Genomic DNA, 6,000 nt, shown 5'->3' with positions numbered 1-6,000 from the left:
TATCTATACTTCCAAGCAGGCTCTTTTTATTTTTCCCATTATGTTTCCCCCTTCCCCTTTTGTACTTTTTTACACTATAAAAACAATGATAAAGAACAATACAGCCCCACCTTAGAATTGAGCTGAGGATAGAAACCTTTTCTTACGTTACATTACAAAATAATTTCAAGCCCGTTGCAATTGTATCAAGGCCACGCTTAGCGTTCATGAAACTTGATGTTCATTGTGACGTTGTTAAAAATGCAGTTAACACTGACAGAGACTTTTGTTTTTCTTAATGCCGGCTTTAAGGTTTAGGTTATCTAAAGTTTGGATTGTACAAATAACATTGGCACCCAACTAATGCGTTATTGCATAACGTATTACTTGGGTCTTATAATAAATAATTAACTTGGAAAAATAAAAGATTCCAATCCATTTCCTAAGCAATGGAAAGGCAAATGTCGTTTCACTCTCTTAGGACTGGATGAATATTTCCTGTTACAACGAAAGCATTTGGAATATCTCAGAAAAGAATTGGCTGCCCCTCAAGGACACTTCCTTATAATCCCAGGATTTTTGGAGAAGTATTGCTCTCTGCCTGAAGTATGCAGTATTCCACCAATATATCATTTCATAGATGTATACATTAATCAGTGGTGGGTTGCTCCTGATTTGGCAAAGTGTGCACACACAGGGAACCAATACCGACCGGTATAAGAACCCACCCGATATGAATATAGTTTAATGAAAAGGACTAGGGGGAGACATGATAGCAGTGCTCCAATATCTCCGGGGATGCCACAAAGAAGAGGGAGTCAAGCTATTCTCCAAAGCACCTGAGGATAGAACAAGAAGCAATAAATAAATAAATAAACAAACAAATGGGTGGAAACTAATCAAGGAGAAAAGCAACTTAGAACGAAGGAGAAATTTCCTGAGAGTTAGAACTATTAATCAGTGGAACAACTTGCCTCCCAAAGTTGTGAATGCTCCAACACTGAAAGTTTTAACAGAGTTGGAAGGGACCTTGTAGGCCATCTAGTCCAACCCTCCCCCTGCCTAGGCAAGAGACCGTACACCATTTCTAACAGATGGCAATCCAGTCTCTTCTTGAAAGCCTCCAGTGATGAAGCTCCTACAACTTCTGAAGGCAACTTCTGTTCCATTGGCTGATTGCTTTAACGGACAGGAAATTTCTCCTTATTTCTAGGTTGAATCTCTCCTTGGTCAGTTTCCATTCATTGTTTCTTGTCTGGCCTTCAGGTGCTTTGGAAAATAAGTTGACCCCTTTTTTAATAAGGAGTTTCTTCTTAAAGAATGATGGCGAAGATGATTCCCAAAATTCATATGCATAGCATAGTAGCATTTAGTGGCTGGGCTGGGCTTTTCTAAAGATGATGTTGGATATCCATTTGTCTGAAGTGTTGTAGGCAGGGGTGGGTTTCAACCGGTTCGCAGCGGTCCCTGCGAACCGGTTGGTCGCCGAACCCGGAAGTAACTTCCGGGAACGGCGAAGGGCGCGCCCGCCCGCCGTGGTCCTTACCCGGTTTTGACGAGTTCTGCACTTCCACGCATGCGCAGGACGCATACAGCGCCTGCACGATCGTCCAGGAGCAGCTGGAGCATCGCGCAGATGCTAGTACGCATGCGTGCACTGCGCACGTGCACGAGGACGCTGCCGGCCCCGTTCCAACGGAACCGGTTGGAACGGGGCGAGAAACCCACCCCTGGTTGTAGGGTTTACTGCCTAACCAGGGGGTTGGACTAGAAGACCTCCAAGGTCCCTTCCAACTGTTATTCCCACCGCCCACCAAAAGGCTGGGGAAGAATAAAATAAAAGGGTCCACAGGGAAGAATAATCTTCAAAACCTGTTTAAGTTATCTGTTGGCAATAGCAATAGCAGTTAGACTTATATACTGCTTCATAGGGCTTTCAGCCCTCTCTAAGCGGTTTACAGAGTCAGCATATTGCCCCCAACAACAATCCGGGTCCTCATTTTACCCACCTCAGAAGGATGGAAGGCTGAGTCAACCTTGAGCCGGTGAGATTTGAACAGCTGAACTGCAGAACTGCAGTCAGCTGAAGTAGCCTGCAGGGCTGCATTTAACCACTGCGCCACCTCAGCTCCACATGTTAGAATTGTGGCAGCTAAATTTTTACTTAAGGAATACTGGATTATATGCCAGCCCTTCTTCGGTAGACCAAACCAAGAGATCGACTCCACGAGGAAGGCTAAATGTACTTTTATTGAAAACGGTTATAAAAACAGAATCGTATGAGTCCGCTTGTGCTGGATCTCCTTTTTGATACACGTAATCTTCGATTTATGTCTGGTCATTTAGCAACCAAAGTTCTGATGGACCTTCCTTAAGGGATACTTGCAACCTGGATTCAAATCGCCTCCTCGGCCAATGTCACAGGACCGTTGAAGAAGAACTGAAGAACCTTCTTGGATGAGAAGCGAAACGTCAAGGAAAAACCGAGAAAGCCCAATGGTCTTTTGAAAAAGCACCTTTGGGACAACCATGACCTGGATGACGGAGAAACTCCACAGACAATCTGTGGTTCTTTACCCCCTTATCATTCTTAGGTAAGAAGACGGCCTTACAGGTAAAATGTTTTACGAAGAGAGACTACATAAACTGACTACTCGAGTATAGGCCGACCCGAATATAAGCCGAGGCACCTAATTTTACCACAAAAAACCTGGAAAAGTTATTGACTCGAGTATAAGCCTAGGGTGGGAAATGCAGCAGCTACCGGTAAATTTCAAAAATAAAAATAGATACCAATAATGTTTTTGAATATTTATTTCAAAGAAAAACAGTAAACTAGCGGTGTATTCAATGAAATACTTCACTCACCTCATGATGCTGATGTCCCGCTGGGATGATGATGTCCCGTGCAGCCGCGGGAGCGATGTCCCGCCTCCTATGACACACGGCACAGTGATTCCTATCATTGGATCACTGTACCAGAGGAGGTGGGACATCGCTATGTGGCTGCTTGCCATAACAAGGAAGAGGTGGGACATCGTTGCAGAGCGGCAGGAGGGGGAGGAAGGGGAATCGTAAGACAGCCCTGCATTACATTAGAACGTGAGGAGGGGGGATGGTGCGGTGCGCGCTGCGCGGCAAACTGACACAGAGGGAGGGGAAACTCACAGGGGCGCCGGGCCATTCACGAGCGTCACCCAGCGGCATGGCCCCGCCCCTTTTTCTCCTCCATTTCGGGCAAATTTTTCACTGACTCGAGTATAAGCCGAGGCAGCTTTTTTCAGCCCAAAAAGTGGGCTGAAAAACTCGGCTTATACTTGAGTATATACGGTACTTTTTTTTTTAATGATGAGAAACAAAATGGGATATAAATCTGGTACCTTAAAAGTGCATGCCATGGGGATGAACTGTTCACAACTGAAGAGGGGGAAAGAAGGAAATTTAGCCTTGAAAAGCTTAGCTCCCGCCATATAGAGGTTTGTGCTATGTATTCTAGGAGGAATTTGGATAAGCTTTGCTTATCAAGGGCAACAGGGTGAGTCACCTTCTGAGTCAGACAGAGAACATGTCAAATGAGGGAGAAGAGTGTTTGAAGCTAGCAGGGAAGGATACGAGATTGCTTTTTTTTAAAAAAGGGGGGGAAAAGGGAAAGGCCAAAAGTAATACTCCCAATGAATTTAGGTCAGTGTTTCTCAACCTTGGCGACTTTAAGTCCTGTGGACTTCAACTCCCAGAATCCCCCAGCCAGCACAGCTGGCTGGGGGATTCTGGGAGTTGAAGTCCACAGAACTTAAAGTCGCCAAGGTTGAGAAACACTGATTTAGGTGCTTCAGCTTTAGCCATTATCAATAAAAACAAATCCATGAACATTCCCTTGATTCAGTCTTTAAAACTCTGGGACTTTATTAACTTTACTGCCGCGCCTGCTTTTAATGAAACCAGGCTCGAGTTACTTAGTAAACCAGGGGTGTCAAACTCGATTGAATTGAGGGCCGTATCAGGGTTGTGTTTGACCTTTGGGGAGGGTCAGGGGGCGTGGTCAGTTCAACATAACACTCATGTCGGGGTGCCTCCTAGACCCAAAACAGGTTGCGGGGGTTCGTGCACATGCGGGGGGGGGAGCATGGGGGTACAGCGCCCCCCTCCTGTGGCCAGTTTTTGGTCCAAGGAGACCGCAGGGAGGCCTACTACACCCAAAACGGTGTGTGTGCGGGCTTGAGCCAAGATGGCACAGTGGTTAGGGTGCAGTACTACAGGCCATTTCAGCTGACCGTTATCTGCAGTTCAGCGGTTCAAATCTCACCGGCTCAAGGTTGACTCAGCCTTCCATCCTTCCGAGGTGGGTGAAATGAGGACCCAGACGATGGGGGCAATATATGCTGACTCTGTAAACCGCTTAGAGAGGGCTGAAAGCCCTATGAAGCGGTATTTAAGTCTAACTGCTATTGCTATTGCTATTGCGCGCATGTGCAGGGATGGATTCCAACTGCCGCTACTGCCGGTTTGCTCAGGGACATGACCCATTTGTGCTGTGCATGCATGCTTGGTGTGGGTGCATGCACAGTGCAATGAAAATTGCTCTGCACATGCACAGAGGGCAAAAACAAGATGGTGGCGCCTACGGTGCCGCCCAGAGAACCAGTTCGGGGGCGTGGCAGGCCTGGGACGCTGCCGGTTCCAGCAGATCCAGGCTGCCAAGTTACTACCAAAACCAGTCTGGACCAGTTAGAACCCACCTCTGCTGTAGTGGCCTGAGCGCTCTACCAGCAAAAACAGGCTCCCGAGCTCCATTTCCGGCTGCGACGGCTTCCTGCAACCCTCTGCCAGCAAAAAACGGAGTTCGGGAGGGTTGCCCGTGGCAAAGGCACCATGGGCCGATCCTTTGCTCTTTGGCCACGAAGACACCCCTGCAGTTTAACAAAGGTGTCTCATGTAGGGTCCATAATGTACTGTATGCTATTAATGAAAAACTCTGTATTTCGGTGAAGCAGAGAGTCACAGACTTATGAAAACACCTTTCTGGAAGAGGATATATTGTCCAGTAAGCAAATGAGAGAATTGAGCTGATCCTTTGGAGTAATCCAGTTTCCATGGGCAATTCCCCCCCCCCCCCTTTCTAGTTTATTACGAGATCAACTCGGCCGTCAAATTGGCTGCCCAACAAATGGGAGCTGTGGAACTCTTTCAAAGCTCACGACAATTTAAAATCCTGCCGTGTGGCTCCTATTTTTTAAAAAAGAAAGGGGTGAAGAGCACGCAAATGCCATTTTCTTCTTCTCCTTCTTCAAAGGCTGGCGAACATTTTAATCAAGCGTTAAATTGAGCAAATAAAGGCAGCCGTTCAGGGTCAGGTAACGGTGATGTTTTGCCATTAAAACTTTTCACAGTTCCTCTGGTCTCGTTTTCTTCGGGCTTACCTGAACAATTTCATAAATGTAGTCAGTTGTATAAGGGAGGAGGAGAAAAAATAAAATTAAATCAAAGATGCTGATTTTGGATAGAGACGATCTTCTCTCTCTCTCTCTCTCTCTCTCTTTACCTCCCTACCTCCCTCTATCTTTCTCCCTCCATCCTTCCTTTCTTTCCCTCCCTCCCTCTCTCTCTCTAAAAACCAAGTCAAAATAATTGACTCCAATCCCTTTTTATGTACTTAACAATTGGAGCAGGATTCAATCATGCCGCCATCTGCACTTTTTTAAATACTTCTCTTACATTCCCAAAAAATATCTTTTCCTGTGAATTTGATCACTTAAAAATTCTTGATCTTGGGAAATAGCCAACTAGACTGGAAGGAAGAGTCAAACGGGGAACTAGCTTGGAATCACTGTGCGGCTGCCAGTGTCATACGTTTGACCTCTCCCAAGATCCACGAAGCCTTCTCTGGTTGTTCCCAGGGGAAGGCAAGCAATCTGGTGAGATTCTTGTAACGTAGGCAATAACCAATACAGTTGCTGACTAGCTAATTATGAGTGGCTCTGGTTGTTTGCGCCTGACACCTATTATACCCAAACCTGCCTCTTC

This window comes from Thamnophis sirtalis, unplaced genomic scaffold (genome assembly GCF_051295495.1).
Source record: "Thamnophis sirtalis isolate CommonGarterSnake01/CBP01778 unplaced genomic scaffold, rThaSir2_p1.2 scaffold_2, whole genome shotgun sequence".
NCBI classification, from domain to species: Eukaryota; Metazoa; Chordata; class Lepidosauria; order Squamata; family Natricidae; genus Thamnophis; species Thamnophis sirtalis.
Note: the sequence above shows the minus strand (reverse complement) of the source record.